Genomic DNA, 19,336 nt, shown 5'->3' on the forward strand with positions numbered 1-19,336 from the left:
GCTAAGCAGCCTTGAGCCAGCCCTGTGGTTGTTACAAGTAAGTGAAACGTAAGACAGAGAAATTATAGCTGGTGCCGACATCCATTCCAGCAGAAAACCCAACCTCACCGTCAGCTGGTTATCTTACAAAATCCACCACACTTTTTTTTTCTTTTTGCAAATTATCAATAGCTATTTTTTTTCTCCCAGGACGGCTGTTTTATTTGGATCGACGCCCCCAACGAGCCAGAATTGAATGGATCTCAGTATCGGCTTTTATATTGTCCTAGCCACAAACACGGGGCTTAAGCAATGACAGGGCTGCAGGGCCATCTGTTGTTTATCCAGCAAACCATGGCTTATGGAAAAAAGAAAAAGGGCGGCCCATGTGCGTCTTTAGAGAAATGATGAATTATGGAAGGTTTTAGCCTCCGCTGGGGGTTGAATGTTGGCTGCTGGAAGCTGTGAGGATATAGAAACAATGCAGGCATGAGGTTAAGGGAAGGCTTAGCAGAAACCTGTCCCAGAGAGTAAGACGAGATGTGCAACGCCTCTTTGGTTGTTTGACATAGTCACAGGTAAATGTAAAAAAAAAAAAAGGTTGCGATGCCGGACTGTGGAATGTGAAGGGTAGGGTTGTTTGTATGCTGGGGTTGAAAACGAGAATGTTTTGCTGTGAATGCGCAGGAAGCCCTGGACCCACGGCCACAATCTGAGCCCAAAATTTCTGTTGCTAAGCGAGACTCGGTGAGTTCTGCCCCATTTTATGACCTTTCTTGCTACCGTTGCTAAGTAAATCACTACGGTTGTTCAGTTAGTAACACTGCTGTTAAGTGCTCCCCCATTGTTGGATGCTCACAAAAGGTGATCAAAAGGAAACTAATCAAGGAGAGAAGCAACTTAGAATGGAGGAGAAATTTCCTGACAGTGAGAACAATTCATCAGTGGAACAGAAGTTGCCTCCAGAAGTTGTGAATGCCCCAACACTGGAAGTCTTTAAGAAGATGTTGGATAACCATTTGTCTGAAGTGGTGTAGGGTTTCCTGCCTAAGCAGGGGGTTGGACTAGAAGACCTCCAAGGTCCCTTCCAACTCTGCTATTGTATTGTATTGTATTGATCACATGACCTTGGGACACTGCAACCATCAATATGAGCTCGTTGCCAGACGTCCAAATTTGATCAGGTGACCATGGGCATATTTTTTTAACAGATTAACAGAGTTGGAAGAGACCTTGTAGGTCTTCTAGTCCAGCCCCCCTCCCAAGGAGGAGACCCTACAAAACAGTTATAAATCAGGGCCATTGTGATTTCGAACAGTCACTAAACGAATGGTTGGATTACCTGGGAACTAGGTAAAGGGAACGGGTGTGGAAATTAATACCCTTAAGACCAAGGAAAATAGAGTGAATGTTTGCATATTGCACAGAAATTTAGGAAAACTGAAGCAGGGTTTTGCCAGCGCTTGCTTAGCTAAAAAAGGCATTAAGAGTTGTTAACCTGATCTTGCATACTTTCATCTCCGGTAATATTATTCTGCTAACTAGGCATACAAAACCTTTGCCAGACCAATCCTCAAATACAGCTCATCTGCCTGGAACCCACACGGTATATCAGACATATACGAGTCTAGAGGTATTTCACGAGAAAAGTCCTCCACTCCTCTGCTCGCAACTGCATCCCTTATGCCACCAGACTTGAAATATTGGCCTTGGACAAGTTAGAACTACGCCGTCTTCGATCCGACGTAAGCGTAGTACATAAAATTATCTGCTACTTGTCAATGAATACTTCCGCTTCAACCACAACAACACATGAGCTTACAATAGATAGAAACTCAAGGTAAATCGCTCCAAACTCGATGGCAGAAAATACGACTTCAGCAACAGAGTGGTCAATGCCTGGAATGCTTTACCCGACTCTGTTGTTACATCCCCAAACCTCCATAATTTTAACCCAAGACTGTCTACTGTTGACCTCACCCCATTCCTAAGAGGTCTGTGAAGGGGGCCTGCATAAGCACACCAGCAAGCCTAATGTCCCTGTCCTAATGCTCCCTTGTGTTCGTATTCATTTCATGTATTCATAATCATGTCCATACTTAAATCTGTTATCTCATTCATACTTGATGAAATAAAGAAATAAAATAATGAATAAATCAGTGGTCTCTCAAATTTCCCCTGTTCCCTGCAAACTGGGAACAGTGCCATGATCAAAACAGGTACAAAATTGTCATTCGGCATTTTAAGAGAAGGAATCAAAGGGGTTGAGAAGATGCCAGTCTGATACTTGGGGGGGTTTAAGGGAAGCTTCGTCCTTCTGCTGCTCATCTTCGTCTCATCTGATCAGCTTCACGTTCTCGCTTGCCTCCATCTCCCTCCCTTCTTCTCCCTCCTCCTCTTTTGCAAAACTTCCCCCCCCTGCCTTCGCCTCAACCGTTCACAAGGAGAGTTTTAAATAGTTACAACATGCATGGGCTTTATCACACTTGTTCTCGCAGCCTCTGATTTGAATGCCACTTCAGGGATGACACAAAACTGTCTTAAGTGCCCAACTGCCATGGAAACCTCCCGGCACCATTTCCCCGACTGCAGATGTGAAGTTAGCCTTGTGGGCTGACCGGGAACGAAGGCCAGAATTCACCTGTGCAGGTTTTGAAATGTTCAAATTGTAGCAGCAACGAAGAGTTTACGATTTTCCCCCTACCCCAGCAGGATTATTGTACAAAAGTATTCTTAATTTTGCGGGAAAGTTTGCATCCGGAGGAGCCTTGGTGCTCTCTGAATTTGGTTGTTTTCATCCAAACATTTCATTACCCAACTAGGTAACAGGATCAGTAGTAGAAGACAGTGAGGTTTGTACAGGAAGAGGACCATGGGGCCCATGGTGCTCTTTGAGCTTGGTTGTTTTCTTGCAGAAGGTTGATGACCCAACTAAGTAACATCATCAGTTAGAAGGGAGGCAGAGAGCAAACCCCACTGATGATGTCACCTAGTTTGGTAATGAAATGTCTGCAAGAAAACAACCAAGCTCAGAGAGCACCAAGGGCCCCACAGTCCTTTTCCTCCTCTCCTCCACTCCACAAAACCCATGGATGGTGTTACCTAGTTGGGTAATAAAATGTCTGCAAAAAAACAACCAAGCTCCGAGAGCATCAGTGACTCCTCATTTCAACCATGAGTTTCAAATATTCTCCTTTATTGGTAACTGGAAGCACTCTACTCTGTCAAGAGGAATATGGAGGATTCTCGACTTATGACCAACTCTTTAGCAACCGTTGAAAGTTATGATGAACCCGAAAAAAGATACTTATGGCCCAAATTCGAAGTTCTGATGCCCCCCGTGGTCATGCTGGGGCATTCAGCAACTGGCTCACAATTATGTCTGTTTGCAGCATCCCACAATCACATGACTGTGATCTATGATATTTTTTTTGGTCAGAAATTGGAGTTTACAATGGACTCCCTTAAGGACCGCTACTTTTGCAAAAGTGGTCATAAAATCAGACAGGTTGAAAACGGATAGTTACATTGCTCTGTCTGCCTGAAAGGTGCAAAAGGGAGGGACTTGTACTGGAGTGAAACAATCACAATCAACAATGTCTGCAACTGTCAGGAAGTTTACACAAAAAACTGACCGACGTATGGACACAATCTTGGCTAGAGCTTGGGGTGGGCTTTTCACATTGTCCCCTCCTTTCCTAACAAATGAGAATGCAAAGGTTCAGACCAAGGCTTCCCGAGAGCATGAATCAATTCCTGGTCCCGATAAAAACCTCTTTTATTAATTTGCTGTGAATTCTGCTCATTCACCTCTAGCAAAGTCTTTCAAGGGAGGATTTATGGTCACAGACCTTATCTGACTTGGAGAGCTGCCAGGCCGATAACTGCAGACCTTGGCAAGGAGCCTCGGAGAGTCACGAACAAATTAAGCAAATTAATTGTCTCCTGCAAACTCCACTCCCCTTTCGCTCCTCTTTTATTTCCTCTGGGAGGGGCCATTCATCGTCCACCTGTGGCCTTACTCCCAAGTCGACCCCTGTTCTTTAGCTGTTCCCTTCGTCTGACAACTCTGCGCATGTGCACACTGGGAACAGGCTCCAGCTGTTCCTCTGCCTCACTGATGTCTGACTCTGAAGGCAGCTGATAACTGGCATACGGCCCTGGCCCCCTCTCTGCCTCCGACACAGAGCCCTCCTCAGAGCCTTCCCCAGACTCCAGGACTGGCCCAAGTTCCTCCCCAACCTTCTCACCACCTGAATCTGCTACCAGCTCCATTGGCCACTGGCAGGCCACAACAGCTAGAGGCCAGTGAGAGATCAACAACAACAAACAACAACTCATGGCTAAAGGAAACTAGGATTCATTCCAAGTTCTGTACCCAGAGACTAATTATACAGGATCTCACAAGATCAGGAAAGAAAGACGACACACAGCACACAAAAAAAATCTCTTTCTGCAAAATGTATGTCTGGCCTTTTCAATCATGGTTATGAAGAGGAAACATCGATCTGCTCAGCTTTGTGATGGCACTTTCTGGCTGATGAATACGCTTGGGGAAATCATTCATAACTCTGCTCTGGTGTTTCACGAGCTCCTCCTTTGCCGGAAACCAGCGTAGCAAAATGAAGCCGCCGGAGGAAGTGAGTAAAATGTCAGGCAATGACACTCCCAGCTTATCTAATGCAGGCTTTGAAAAAAGGAGAATGAAAGGAAGGGAGGTTTGGGCAACTGCCCAAACCCTGCTTATCTGTTTTTCGTAACAAGGACGCAACAGGGCTGCTGTGCAATGAAGTCACCATCATATGAAGCTCTACCTTCCTGTGTCTGAACACAACCATCCACGATGGCACAGTGGTTTGAGTGCGGTACTGCAGGCTACTTCTGCTGGCTGCAGGCTGCCTGCAATTTGGCAGTTCAAGTCAAACCAGGCTCAAGGCTGACTCAGCCTTCTGTCCTTCTGAGGTGGGTAAAATGAGGACACAGATTGTTGGGGGCAAGAGGCTGACTCTATAAACCGCTTAGAGAGGACTAGAAAACACTGTGAAGCAGTATATAAGTGCTATTGCTCTTCCTTCCTTCCTTCCTTCCTTCCTTCCTTCCTTCCTTCCTTCCTTCCTTCCTTCCTTCCTTCCTTCCTTCCTTCCTTCCTTCCTTCCTTCCTTCCTTGGTGGCATAGTGGTTAGAATGCAATATTACAGTCTAATTCTGGCAACTGCCACCAGTTCGATCCTGACCCGCTGAAGGTTGACTCAGCCTTCCCTCCTTCCGAGGTGGGTAAAATGAGGACCCAGATTGTTGGAAGCAAGAGGCTGATTCTGTAAACCGCTTAGAGAGGGCTGTAAAGCAGTGTAAAGTGGTATAGAAGTCTAAGTGCTATTGCTTCTTTCCTTTCTTTCTCTCCCTCTCTTTTCTCCTTCCTCCCTCTCTCCCTTCCTCCCTTCCTTCCCATGGTAGCCAAATGATTATAATATTGCAGGCTGACTCTGCCCATAGCCAGCAGTTCGATCCTGACCAGCTCAAGGTTGACTCAGCCTTCTGTCCTTCCGAGGTGGGTAAAACGAGGACCCAGATTGTTGGGGGCAAGAGGCTGACTGTGTAAACCACTTAGGGAAGGCTGTAAAGCACTATGAAGCGGTATATAAGTCTAAGTGCTAAGTGGGAAGGAAGGAAGGAAGGAAGGAAGGAAGGAAGGAAGGAAGGAAGGAAGGAAGGAAGGAAGGAAGGATGAAGTAACTTTGTCCAACCTAGGAGAATCCAGATCTGCACATTAACCAAGCAACCAACTTGGTTGAGCATCTATTTGGAAGAGACTATTCTTAATGAATCTAAGTGCGCGTACACCCCAATCTGGAGGGGAAATGTTTAAGCAAAAGAACAAAACTCCAAACTTTCATGCCGTGAATACAGACAAGAAATTTCAGGTAGGAGTGGGCAACTTTTCATCAGATTTCAGCCCTGCACTTCCAAACTTTCTGACACTCCATTCTTCTCTGTTTGCAAGCAAGGGAGTGGCTGGATGGCAGCCAGCCAGCCAGAGCAGTTAAATTTATATTTGGGAAGTGAAAGTGCCCCTATTTATTTTTCTCAAGAAAATCTAAAATCCAGCCCTGTTCTTCAGCCCAACCAGCAAAGCGATTCCTCTTCTGACATTAATCTTCGGATTGTCGACTGATCCCATTCACCAGGGACACGAGCAGCCCATACACAGAGAGACACAAACAAGATATGAAAGTGGAAATCAGGGCCTGTGTAGGAGGTCATCCCAGCTTCTGCACAGGCGGCTTCCAAGGAATTCTGCTCTGAACCTATAAAGGTAAAGGTTCCCCTTGCACATCTGTGCTAGTCGTTCCTGACTCTAGGGGGCGGTGCTCATCTCCATTTCAAAGCCAAAGAGCCAGCGCTGTCCGAAGACATCTCCGTGGTCATGTGGCCGGCACGACTCAACACCGAAGGCGCACGGAACGCTGTTCCCTTCCCACCAAAGGTGGTTCCTATTTTTCTACTTGCAATTTTTACCTGCTTTCAAACTGCTAGGTTGGGAGAAGCTGGGACAAATAATGGGAGCTTACTCCATTACGCAGCGCTAGGGATTCGAACCGCCAAACTGCTGACCTTTCTGATCGACAAACTCAGTGTCTTACCCACTGAGCCACCACATCCCTACAATATAATATGATATGATATGATATGATATAATATGATATGATATGATATAATATATAACCTATAGCCACCCTTATAGTCTCTGGGAAGAAAATACACAACCATAATCCATGGCTTAGTTTCTGCATCGGTGTATGGCACAGGGAAGCAAATCATACGACCTTATTAAAACAAGTTTCACAGACTCTGGGGATGGCAGTACCTTTCTAAGATTTGGAAGCGAAACAGAATCAAACCAGGTTTGAAGTGGAAATGCCAGGCCATCTTAGGGACTAGGAAAACGGGAGAAAACCATTTCTATACTGCTCTGAAAACTGCACAGTTTTATTAATGAATGACCAAGAATTGAGCTGTACACAAAGGAGCTTTAAAAAAAAACACACAGAAGATAATATCTACTGATGCCCTCCGTGTGCGGGTGTGTATGTTTGCGCACGTATTTTCCAAACACACACAACTTTCGAATGGTTTGTATTCTGAGCAGCTTGCCTTTCTCTAATAAAATGCAAATGTCCCAAATAAACCCAACAGCCGTTAACCCAAATTGAAAACGGAATGTAAAATACAAAGGGGGGGGGGGAGATACAAGAATAAAGTACCTGCCGTTATCCAGGAGGAGGTTCAGTAGAATTCAGCGGTTTTGTCCTTCCTGAGGGATTAAGCCCCACCTGTAAAATGCACTGAACGTTTCACTTCCTTCCAAAGAGGGAGAATTGTCACCTTGCCCGCAGGAAAGAGAGGCAATTAAAAAGGCTGCTGAGAAAATTGTACGGAAGAGGAGGACGAGATGGGATGCAGCCTTTTTCTGCTCTGAACTTCCTCTCTGTTAATCTGCAGCCAGCGATAATACAACTGGAAAGTCCCATTTTCAGCCTATTTCTTCACCTGTTGGGATGAGAAGGCGCTGTGGACTAACAGGGCACCACCATCGCCCATGAGTTTGAGATTTCAACAATTCATTCAAATTTACGACACTGAAAATGGTGACTTATGTCCTGTTCTTTTATCCAGTTCCTGCTATTCTTTTTTAAAAAAAATATCCTTCAAAAAAATGGGTGGTTTTTAAGCATCCATCTAAGAAAGCTTTACACTGGACAGGTTGTACAATTGGCCAATTTTCTCGATCCATTTTCTTTCGGTTGCATTTTGAGGTGCACAATAGGAATTGTTCTGCATTCCCCCTGCCCATTGTTTTTCGGGCATTACACAAGTTGTCTAAGTGGATCAAAAAGGGACCTAATTCCATGAGGCTTTCAGTTCTAGGAATCCAGATAGTTTATTTTTTTTCTTCAGCTGAGTTGACTTAAGTTGACTTGATTTAAGTTGACTTGACTTAAGTTGACTTCAACTCCCAGAATTCCCCAGCTAGACTTGAGAGTTGAGGTCCACCCATCTTAAAGTGGCTAAGGTTGAGGAACCCTGGTTTAGCCTTAGGAAAGTCATGATTAGTATTGATCGACAGTCAGATTAACTTAACTCAACTCAAGTGAAGCCAAATCAAGTCAACTTAAGTCAACTCAACTCATGTCAAGTGGGAAAAAAACCCTATCTGGATGTCATTTCCATTCCTTAAAAGGTAAAGGTTCCCCTCACACATACCATATTTTTGGAGTATAAGATGCACTGGAGTATAAGACGCACCAAGATTTTGAAGAGGCAAATTAAAAAAAAAGTTTTTGCACTTTGCAGACCTCCCAAAAACGGCCCGTTTTTCATGAAAACGAGCCTGTTTTTAGTGCATGCATAGCCTTTAGGAGTGCTCCTCGGGGGCCGGGGGGGGGGGTAAAAACAAGCAAAAAAACGGCCCATTTTTTCCTCATCTCTGCCTTTCCCATCCCCCAGGAGCACTCTGGAAGCCTCCTAAAGGCTATACACGGCCATTTTTGCAAAGGGGTGGGGTTTTGGGAGGCCAAAAATTGCTGTATTCAATATATAAGATGCACCCAGATTTTCACCCTCTATTTTGAGGGGAAAAGATATATCTTATACTCCAAAAAATACGGTATGTGCTAGTCATTCCTGACTCTAGGGGCGGTGCTTATCTCCATTTCAAAGCTGAAAAGCCAGTGCTGTCCGAAGACATTTCCGTGGTCATGTGGCCGGCATGACTCAATGCTGAAAGTGCACGGAACGCTGTTCCCTTCCCACCAAAGTGGTCCCTATTTTTCTACTTGCATTTTAACCTGCTTTCGAACTGCTAGGTGGGCAGAAGCTGGGACAAGTAACGGGAGCTCACTCCATTACGCGGTGCTAGGGATTCGAACTGCCAAACTGCCGTCCTTTCTGATCAACAAGCTCGGCGTCTTAGCCACTGAGTCACCCTTCCTTAAAAGACCCTAAATTCGATCCTTCTGGTTAAGCCCAAATACGAGAAAGGAGGGAAAAAAAATATTACAGGATGGGAAGTAGCGCCTGGGAAAAATAGAACATGAGACAAATGCGCACCCAGGCAGAGAAATAAAGAGAAGCAAGATTTCAGATCGGATCTGGGTATTTTCAAGATTAAAATTAGCTCTGGGCATGCAAATTAAGCTAATAGGATAATAATTTTAATAGCTCACTGTAGAGTTGGAGTGCCGCAATGTAAAAGGACTTCAGGAATTGTAAATAAGAAGATGAAAGGTTCCTATTTAATTGCAGCTTTCATCTATGCACATGTAAACATGCAAACATACACACAACCTCGCTGTCGTCATACAAAAGGACAGGGTGAGTGAGAATTATACTAACAGTAAAGAGGGTACATAGAAAATTTTGCTTTTGAAAACCCAAACAGACTTTTCTGAAATAAGCAACCAGAGGGACGCTGTTTGGTGCAGAAACAAGACTCTGGAATTAATTAATTTCCCCTTTCGTCCTCCAAGTTTTGTTTTTTTCCTGCCAGACGCCGAGATGGTGAGGTTTGGCTTTCTCACAGCTAATTTCTTAGCTGATTTACTTGGGAAATCCCTAGATTCAAACTCTGAGCGTGCAGCACAGCTCAAACAATATTAATGTAACACAAAAGCAAACTAAACCAGTTGCTGCAGGGACATGCAAGGTCAAATTCTGGGACTCAGAAGCCCCCTGATCCATGAGAGGGTGGCATATAAATTTAATAAATTTAATTTTTTTTAAAAAAAACACCTCATAAGATGCTTATAATGTCTCTATCTGTTTTGTGTAGCAGAAACAAACTTTTGTGGCCTCTTGATACATATTTGAGTAAGTCCACCTGGCCAACGTAGGTATTCCCAACCTGGAGGAGGACATCCATCCATATCCCAAAGGTGCTTTTTCAAGATGCAACTGGACTTCTTTTGCTTTTCCTTGAAGACATTTTACTTCTCATCCAAAAAGCTTCTTCAATTGGGACTTCAGTTTGGTCAGAACTGAAGAAGCTTCTTGGATAAGAAGTGAACTGTCTTCAAGGGAGAACCATGTCCAGTTGCCTTTTGAAAAAGCACCTTTGGGACAACCATGACCTGGAGGACTGAGAATCTCCATAGACATATCCCAGGTCTGATTTTGGTTCCTGCAGCTCTTTTGGGACTCAACACAGCTCAATGAAGATGTCAAGAAGTCAACCTTCCATGGAGCCAACTAACCAACTAGGAGTCAAACTAAGAACAAGAGCTAGAAAGCTTTCTCATGTTCATAAAATCAAAGGTTCCCTAGGAATTGTATACATTGCAATACCAGGTCAGAAACACACCAGTTTGAAGAAATTCATCTCAAGAACCTCAGGGATGGTGTCCCTCCATCTTTCCTGCAGAGATCAACAGCTTGGGGCCTCCAAGATGCATAGGAGACCCCACAGACCTCTTAAGTGCCATCTCCATCTATCGCAGCTTCTTTGAAAATTGTGGTCAGATTGCGTGTTATCAACGAGTGAAGGAAACAAGTGAATCACAGGAAGAGCAAGCTGTGAACTGCACTGAATAAAAAGAATTGAAGGTGGATGAAATGAACACGAAAAATGCAAAACATTTTGAGCTGGTTCTGCTTAATTCCTTGACCTGGGCCCATCCAACTCTTTGGAAGGAGACCTTCTGTCTACATTTAGAAACCAAGGGAGGTTGCCACCTTCACCAAGATTGCCTACCCCAGTTTCTCTGCCAAGGAAGATCCTTTTGTCTCTAGCCGTGCCTACTCACCACATGGACCACATCCATGGAGAGCCATGGATCTTGCTGAGCCCGCGAGATCGTACACCAGCAAGATCTCTCCCACCTTCCATGGTTTTCCCATTTGGCTAAGACTGAAGAGTAGGACTTGAGACTTTGAATCCCGTTTCCCCCAGCAAACATGACCATGGCCAAGGAATTATTGGTTGGAATTCAAAATATCCAAACAGCACCACTTGGCCCCAGAATCGTGTCACCTGACCTCTTCACCAAGACACAAAGAGGCAAGGTGGATCAAGTGTTTTCCCTCCCAGAATCTCCACCGGGGAGAAGACACTCAAGAAACTCAAGAACTCAAAGACCGTACCTTCAAACTCTGCCGGAAGTCTAGAAATTGCTGCGTCCCTTAAGCTGAGGACGCCCAGCTTCTGCTTCTGGGTACCTTCACCAGCTGCTCCACAGATTTCTTTAAACTTTCTTTAAACAAGCGTTGCCAAGTTCTGCCTTTCCTCCTGCCTTGTGGGTCTTCCTCCAAGGCACAGGGCACCTAGGACAGTGCAGCATGATTCCGGAAACACCCGCCTACCCCCCACGCGATCCTTTACCGACCTGGGGCCTATTTATAGCAGGAAGGGAAGGCCCAGCCTGCCTCACTTCCCCTTCTCTTCGGCTGAGAGACGGCTCTCAGCACAGTTCCTCCTGCGAGAAGCAGAAAGGAAGTATTGTGTAGGAGTCTTCTCCTCACCTTTAAGGGAGAAAATTGGGGACATCCAAACATTGCCAATGCATTGTGGGTTGAGAAGAAGGATGTCTGGAGGATGACCATCTCCAACTAAAGGGGGAAACTTGGAGGAAGTGGTTGAAGACCTCAAATGGGTTGACCAAGCTAGCTTAAATCCTCTTCGTCTTTGAGATCTTTGCCCTGAGTCTTTCCTTTTCTCTTGATCCATGATGAAAAGACTCCAAAACATGTTGGCTGGTCTTCTAGTAGGATCAACCAAGCAAGAAGTGGAGAAAGCAGACACGGGGCAATTAGATCGATGCTGGTTTGCAGTTGACCCTGGCAAAGGAAGGTTCAAGAGCTGTTGGCCCAAGTCTTGGATGGACATGAAGGAGCATCTCTAACACTTTCCTTGAGTGTTGGTCAACTTCAAAGCCTCCTAAAAGACAGCCCCTGATTGGTCCCTAGTCAGTTGCAAAACAGCCTCATCCTGTCGCCCAGAATGAAAGCAATGAAAAGTTTGTGAGTAATTTAATTAGACCGAACTGTTAATACCACTCTATAAAGCCTTAGTAAGGTCACACCTAGAATCCTGCATCCAGTTTTGGTCTCCACATTATAAAAACGAGGTTGAGACTCTAGAAAGAGTGCAGAGAAGAGCAACCAAGAGGATTAGGGGACTGGAGGCTAAAACATACGAAGAACGGTTGCAGGAACTGGGCCTGGCTAGTCTAGTGGAAAGAAGGACCAGGGGAGACATGAGAGCAGTCTTCCAATATTGGAGGGGCTGCCACAGAGAGGAGGGGGCCAACCTATTTTCCAAGGCATGCAAAGGCCAGACGAGGAATAATGGATGGAAACTGAACAAGGAGAGATTCAATCTGGAAATAAGGAGGAATTTCCTGACAGTGAGAACTATCGACCCATGGAACAGAAGTTGCATTTAGATGTTGTAGGAGCTTCATCACTGGAGGTTTTCAAGAAGAGACTGGACTGCCCATTTGTCAGAAATGGTGTAGGATCTCCTGCTTGGTCTGGGGGTTGGACTAGATGACCTACAAGATCCCTCCCAACTCTGTTAATCTGTCAAGTTTCCAAGCGCACATCTGATGCTAATAGGAGCTGAGCAAAAATTCTGCTGAAGAAAGTTCCATCCAATGTTTTGTTTATTATTTGCATATTTCACTCTGCGCTTGGAAGAAAGAGGAAGGGCACCAGGCATTAGCAAGAGACCCTTTCCTTGCTTGATGACCTCCTTCAAGTCTGTTTCGTACTGTGAGATATTGGCTGGATATCACTCAGATCTTTTTGAAGCTCTCTATCGGCATGAGGACTAGAAACCTGAACTCTTTCCCTTTCCGATCAGAAAAGGTTCTCCGTAAAGCTGAGGCGTTGTGCTTGCAACCCAACAGCACAGTTTTTATTTCAAATAACAATAGGCTTCGGATCCATGGAGACGACTGACAATATGGAGCTCTGAGGCATGATGGCATAGTCCACGTTGAGTGGTCGCCTCATTTAGTGACTGTTTGCAGGGAGGAAAGGGAGGAAAAAAGTCCCCGTGTGACTTAAGCCTACAATAGGTCCGTAAAGCAAAGGAAAGCTGAAGTCAAATCGCTTAGGGACCACTTCACTCAACACCAGTCCCAACTGCGGTCATTAAATGAAGACAACCTGTATTGTAGGAAAGAATAAGCTCGCTTATTGTTGCTTTCCAGAACTGGGAAAAAGAAGAAGACTGCAATAGAAGCAGGGTGAGATGTTGGACCTGTCATTTCTCATGTCAGAATCAGAATGGAGCTGGAAAGGACCTTGGAGGTCTTCTAGTCCACTCCCCTGATCAAGCAGGAGACTCTATAGCAGGGGTGTCCAAACTTGGGAACTTTAAGACTTGTGGACTTCAACTCCCAGAATTCCCCAGCCAGCATGGCTGGCTGGGGAATTCTGGGAGTTGAAGTCCACAAGTCTTAAAGTTCCCAAGTTTGGACACCCCTGCTCTATAGCATTCCAGACTAGTGGCTGTCCAGTCTCTTTCTTCTTAAAAATAATTGTCCTCACTGTTAGGAAGTTTCTCCTCAGTTCTAGATTGCTTCTCTCCTTGATTAGTTTCCATCCGTTGCTTCTTCTTCTATCCACAGATGCTTTGGAGAATAGGCTGGCCCCCTCCTCCTCTTTGCGCAGCCCCTCAAATGTTGGAAGACTGCTATCATGTCGTCCCCCCCACCGGTCCTTCTTCTTAATGTCATTTAATCTTTCCCATAAAGCCTTATAACAAAGCATTGCCTCCGCTTGCTGAATCAGCGGGCTGAGTGAGAAGTCATAAACATTTCTTCTAAATGGGTCCGATGATTTTATTCTCCAATCGTAAATATGGAATTTAATTAGCGGCTTGCCGATGGTGAAGTTAGCCCGGCGGACGAGGCAGGGTAGAGGCCCAGCAGTTTACAAGCATAAAACAACACAAATGCGAAATAAGAACAAAAACAATAAATCCCAAGGTCCAGAAGTGTTTGGGGAACCCAGCAAAAACCCCTGGACTTGATGTTCTAACAAGAAATGGTCCTTTGGACCCTGGACCACTTCTTCTCTATTCCCCCGGGTTGAGGAATTTGATGATGTTGCATTTGAACCTAGTGGTGAAATTCAAAAATTTCCCCTACCGGTTCTGTGGGCGTGGCTTGGTGGGGCGTGGCTTGGTGGTCATGTGACCGTGTGGGCGTGGTTGCACAACTGACTCACGCACAATGCAAAAGCAGCTGGACTACACACAAAACACCCCCTGCAGCAAGCAGGAACCTCACAGAGTCACAGAGAGCTCAAAAAAAGCAACTAACACATTTTGCACAAAAATTACACAAAAGCTGCACAACTCACTCGCATGCAATGCAAAAGCAGCTGGACTTCACACACTCCGGATCAATCCAGAGCTCTTGTTATCGGCTACAGAGGCCATCCCCACTCTAGCTTAATTTTTACCCGTGCACCCTGGAGCAGGTGGCGTCTTAATTAGGGCTTATTTTGGGGTAGGGGCTTATGTTGGGTGCATGTCAGGGGTGAAATGCTCCCGGTTCGGTCTGGTTCAGCCGAACCGGAGGGACAATTGTCCCTGGTTCTGCGAACTGGTAGTAAAAAAAAAGCTTCCGGGGATTGCGTGGCAGAGAACCGGTAGGGGAAAAAATGCTTTAAAAAGCTTTTAAAAAAAGCTTCTGACAATTGCATGGCTCACAGCTTTAAAAAATGATTTAAAAAGCTAAAGAAAATAGCTGAAAGTGAAAAAATTGGCCATGCCCACTCAGTCACATGAACACCCCCCCACACACACAAAGCCACGCCCAGGGAACGGGGGGGGGGGGGAGAAATTAGATTTCACCACTGGTGCATATGTAAAAAAATCAAGCTAGGTCTTACTTTCAGGGTAGGTCGTATTTTTGGGGAAACACAGTAATTATGCAGATACAGATTAACAGAGTTGGAAGGGACCTTGGAGGTCATCTAGTCCAACCCCCTGCCCAAGCAGGAGACCCTACACCATTTCTGACAGAGGCCAGTCCAGTCTCTTCTTGAAAGCCTCCAGGGATGAAGCTCCCACAACAACCAAAGGCAACTTCTGTTCCAGTGGTTTGATTGTTCTCACTGTCAGAAAATATCTCCGTATCCTGCACCATTCTGTCTGCCATCCCTTAGATATCTCCCAGAATCTCTTTGTCGTCATGGCCACCAGCCAGCGAGGGAGTGGCTGGGAACCCTGGGCGTTGGGATCCCAGGACATTTGAAAGGTTGCAATCAAAGAGAAAAACTGCCCTGAATGCCTCCCAATCAACTCACACAAACTTCTCTCCGCTATCAGCAACGCGAGGGACCTTCCGAGCCCAAAACAAGAGAACATTAAAGTGCGACAAAATCTTATCAGCAACCTCCGTCCCAGACTTTAATCCTCCAGCCAACGACTCTGCAAAACATCCAGCCAGCTTCCCTGGAGCCCCTCCAGGGAAAATGGACTTGGCATGGCCGGAGTCAGAAGGACTGTTCTGCCTTTTGTTGCAAAGGTTACCTCTACAGAGCATTGTCGAAATATTACAAAGAGGCGGGTGTCGTAAATAGTAATTTTTTCCCCCTGGACAACTGGCTCCAGTGAGCCCTAACCGCCATTGCATTGTCATGAAATCAAAAGACAAGGGGGGGGGTCCATGAAGTTCCATTCCAACCCACCCACCCCCTTTTTTCTCCTTTAACATAAAGCTCCCGTGTTTTCTTTTGTCGAGATCAAAAGCAGAGCGATGCAAACACCGTCAAGGAAGGGAGGAAAGAAACTGATTAACAGGAGGGCAAACACAGAGAGGGCTGATCTCTAGGCAGCAGCTGAGAAGTGGAATCAGGCACTGGGATATCCAGCAGACTAATTAAAAACAACAACAGGTGAGTAGGAATCATGCAGGCAGTCCTCGACTTACAACTGCAATTTGAACCCAACATTTCTGTTGCTCGGCGAAACAGTCGCGAAATGAATTTTAGCAGCTTCCTTGCCGCAGCTGTTAAACAAATTCCTGCAGTCGTTAAATTAGTCATACAGTTGCTAAGTGAATCTGGCTTCCCCACTGCTTGTCATAAGGGTTGCAAAAGGGGATCACCGGACCCTGGGGGCACACTGTGGCCGTCATAAATAGGAGTCGGTGGCCAAGCATAAGAATTTTAATCATGGAGAATGTCGCAGCGGTCGTAAGAATGGGGGAAAACAGTCAGAAGGGCTATTTCGAGCGGCCACTAAACGAATTGTCGTTAAGTCAAGGACTGCCTGTATTTTGGTATGGATTGGTGGCAGGTGCCTTCATTCCTTTCGTTGGTGCCAAGCAGGAGGTTGAGCTGGATGATCTCCAGCGCTCTTTTCAACTTTGAGGAAACTCTCCAAGCAATCACTTAGGTGAGGTTCAACCGGGAGTAAAAAAAAAATGCTTTAAAAAGTTTTTTTTTAAAAAAGTTCTGATGATCAGTTGTGCTTGATGGTCTGTGAGGTCCCTGGTTGTTGCAGGGGCCATTTTGTGTGAAGTCCAGCTGCTTTTACATTGTGTGTGAATCTTTTGTGTTATTTTTTGTGTAAAGTGCGATAGTTGGCTTTTGAGCTCTCTGTGACTCTGCGAGGCTACGGAGGATTTTAGGAAGTTCCTGGTGGTCTCTGATTGTGAAAAAAGGCTGGGAGTGATGCACGCACGTGAGCTGAGTCATTGGATGAGATCCCCCCTGAAAATAAGACCTGGTGCCTTTTTTGGTGGCAAAAAAAATATAAGGCAGGGTCTTATTTTCAGGGAAACACAGTAGGATGCCTAATGGCTGTTTGCATCCGTTTCTTGGGTCTTTTTCACCCTATTGCCTGAGCTTTCTTTCGGGTTTTTTGAAATCAATGTCTATCCAGGCTGCAAACATCTGAATCACCACTAGAGGGCAGCAACGAACTCACATTTTCCATGCATCTACTGCTCCCTGGCGGTCCCTTTGAGTACTGCAGCCCAGAAATAGCCCTTAGACTTATAAACAGCCCTCTCTAAGCTGTTTACAGAGTCAGCCTCTTGCTCCCTACTATCTGGCTCCTCGTTTTACCCACCTCGGAAGGACAGAAGACTGAGTCAACCTTGAGCCTGGTGAGACTCGAACTGCCGGTGATCAGCAGAAGTGGCCTGCAGTACTGCACTCTAACCACTGCGCCACCGCGGATAAGGTAAGGCATCTTTTTTGCTTTTGCCACTTATTATTTCCCTGCAAGGTTTGCGCAGAGATCTGGTTTGCTTTTCTGCAGCCACTTCCTGGTTTTTCAAAGCATCCTGGACGTCTGTTAAATGAAGAAACAACCCCAAAAATACTTCAAGAGCTTTTAAAAAAAAAAACCAGGTAAGAGCCGAGGATATTTTGAAGCTCAGCTAGCGCTGTTTCCTGGGGCTATAGTGGAAAGGACTGAAGCTCAAATAAAATAAAATATAAAATAAAATACAGAGGAAAACATTCTGGCCCTTGAAGTAATTTCTTTCTCACCCCCCCCTTTAATATACAACTAGTTGGCTTCCTGCCATCAGCACCAATTATACACTTCAGAGGGCAGCCCATTAAACTTCCAAAAGCTTACTAACAAACTGAAACAGAAAGGCTCCCTCTCCCCACCACCCCAAAATGTTCACCTCTATTAAAATTATTGACCTGAGCTGAAAGGGGGGGGGGAAGGAAGGGAGAGGAGGGGGAGAGGGAGGTTAAATGAAAAGATGGAGATGGAGTTGCTGGAAAACTCCTCTAGATATATTGCAGTTGATCTAAAGCAGGTCTCCCAAGCACCCCTTGAAATCTGAGATTAAATGGAAGAGATGATTAAGGAAAGAATCCAGAAAGCAGAAAACCTCGGGCATTTTAATGACTCCTAATTAGAGGTGGCTCAGTGGCAGAGACGCTGAGCTGGTCGATCAGAAAGGTCGGCAGTTCGGCGGTTCGAATCCCTGGCACCGCGTAACGGAGGGAGCTCCCGTGACTCGTCCCAGTTTCTGCCAGCCTAGCAGTTCGAAAGCACGTAAAAAATGCAAGTAGAAAAATGGGAACCACCTTTGGTGGGAAGGGAACAGCGTTCCGTGCACCTTCGGTGTTTGAGTCATGCAGGCCACATGACCACAGAGACGTCTTCGGACAGCGCTGGCTCTTCGGCTTTGAAAGGGAGATGAGTATCACCCCCTAGAGTCAGGAACGAACCTTTTCCTTTACCTTAATGAGAGGTCGATGCCAGATTTCCGTCTAATGAAAAAGGAAAAATAAAAAGCAGAGAATTGGGAATTATACAACTTGTTTCCATGGAAGATCTGAGTAGATCATCTACATGGTCATAAAGGACCTCATGAAGGACATAGACTTGCCAGGAACTGGGAAGGATGGAGAAAACCTGAGTGAAATACATGGGTAATCACCGTCTAAAGTTCAATCTTGTGTTGCTTTACAAAGTTGTCCCATTTCACGGTTGGCTCAGGAATTCTGGGAGTTGAAGTCCACAAGTCATAAAAGGACCCTAGTTCCAACACTGGATGTTTTTAAGAAGATGTTGGATATCCATTTGTCTGAAGTGGTGTAGGACTTCCTGCCTAGCCAAGGGGTTGGACTAGAAGACCTTCAAGGTAACGTTAATAGGATTTTTCTCTTCCTAGGTCTGTCCTATCCTACCAACAGCCAAGGGCAATGCTGCAGTTACTGGTATTTGCAGCTACAGCCTTTTTTCCATCTCAAAACCAAGTAGAAGGATAAAGAAAATAAAATGTTTTCTCATTTTTTTAAAAAACTAAAAAAACCTATATTACCCATGTAGTATGGCTATATTTCTTTTATCCCTTTCATGTCTTCCACTATCTTCTCTATTGGTATCGTTATATACCAATACCAAGAGCCGAGGTGGCGCAGTGGTTAGAGTGCAGAACTGCAGACTGCTTCAGTTGACTGCTAGTTGCAGTTCAGCAGTTCAAATCTCACCATGCTCAAGGTTGACTCAGCCTTCCATCTTTCCGAGGTGGGTAAGATGAGGACCCAGATTGTTGGGGGCAATCGGCTGACTCTGTAAACCACTTAGAGAGGGCTGTAAAAGCACTATGAAGTGATATATAAGTCTAATTGCTATTGCTATTATAATGTATGTAAGAATTACATGGGACACAGTGGCTCAGTGGGTAAGACACTGAGCTTGTCGATCAGAAAGGTCAGCAGTTCAGCGGTTCGAATCCCTAGTGCTGCATAACAGAGTGAGCTCCCGTTACTTGTCCCAGCTTCTGCCAACCTAGCAGTTCAAAAGCATGTAAAAATACAAGTAGAAAAATAGGAACCATCTTTGGTGGGAAGGTAACAGCATTCTGTGCAC

The 19,336-nt window shown here is 45.3% G+C and overlaps 1 protein-coding gene and 1 long non-coding RNA gene across 5 annotated transcripts in view; both read right to left on the bottom strand.

Moving 5' to 3' along the window:
* CARD11 (caspase recruitment domain family member 11) overlaps nt 1-11,274 on the bottom strand; it is a 47,624-nt gene extending 36,350 nt beyond the window's left edge. For 3 of the 4 annotated variants that reach the window (XM_081965826.1, XM_081965825.1, XM_081965823.1), the window contains exon 1: nt 11,116-11,274. The gene's annotated coding sequence lies outside the window, so the exon portion shown is untranslated. Of the gene's footprint in view, nt 1-7,241; nt 7,266-11,115 lie in introns of those variants that run through there. The other variant, XM_081965824.1, reaches the window with a different exon arrangement.
* Nucleotides 1-19,336, bottom strand: part of LOC309398705 — a 203,741-nt gene that overhangs the window by 70,425 nt on the left and 113,980 nt on the right. The gene's annotated exons all lie outside the window — the stretch shown is intronic.

Source organism: Natrix helvetica, assembly GCF_964273705.1.
Source record: "Natrix helvetica genome assembly, chromosome: 13".
Lineage (NCBI taxonomy): Eukaryota > Metazoa > Chordata > Lepidosauria > Squamata > Natricidae > Natrix > Natrix helvetica.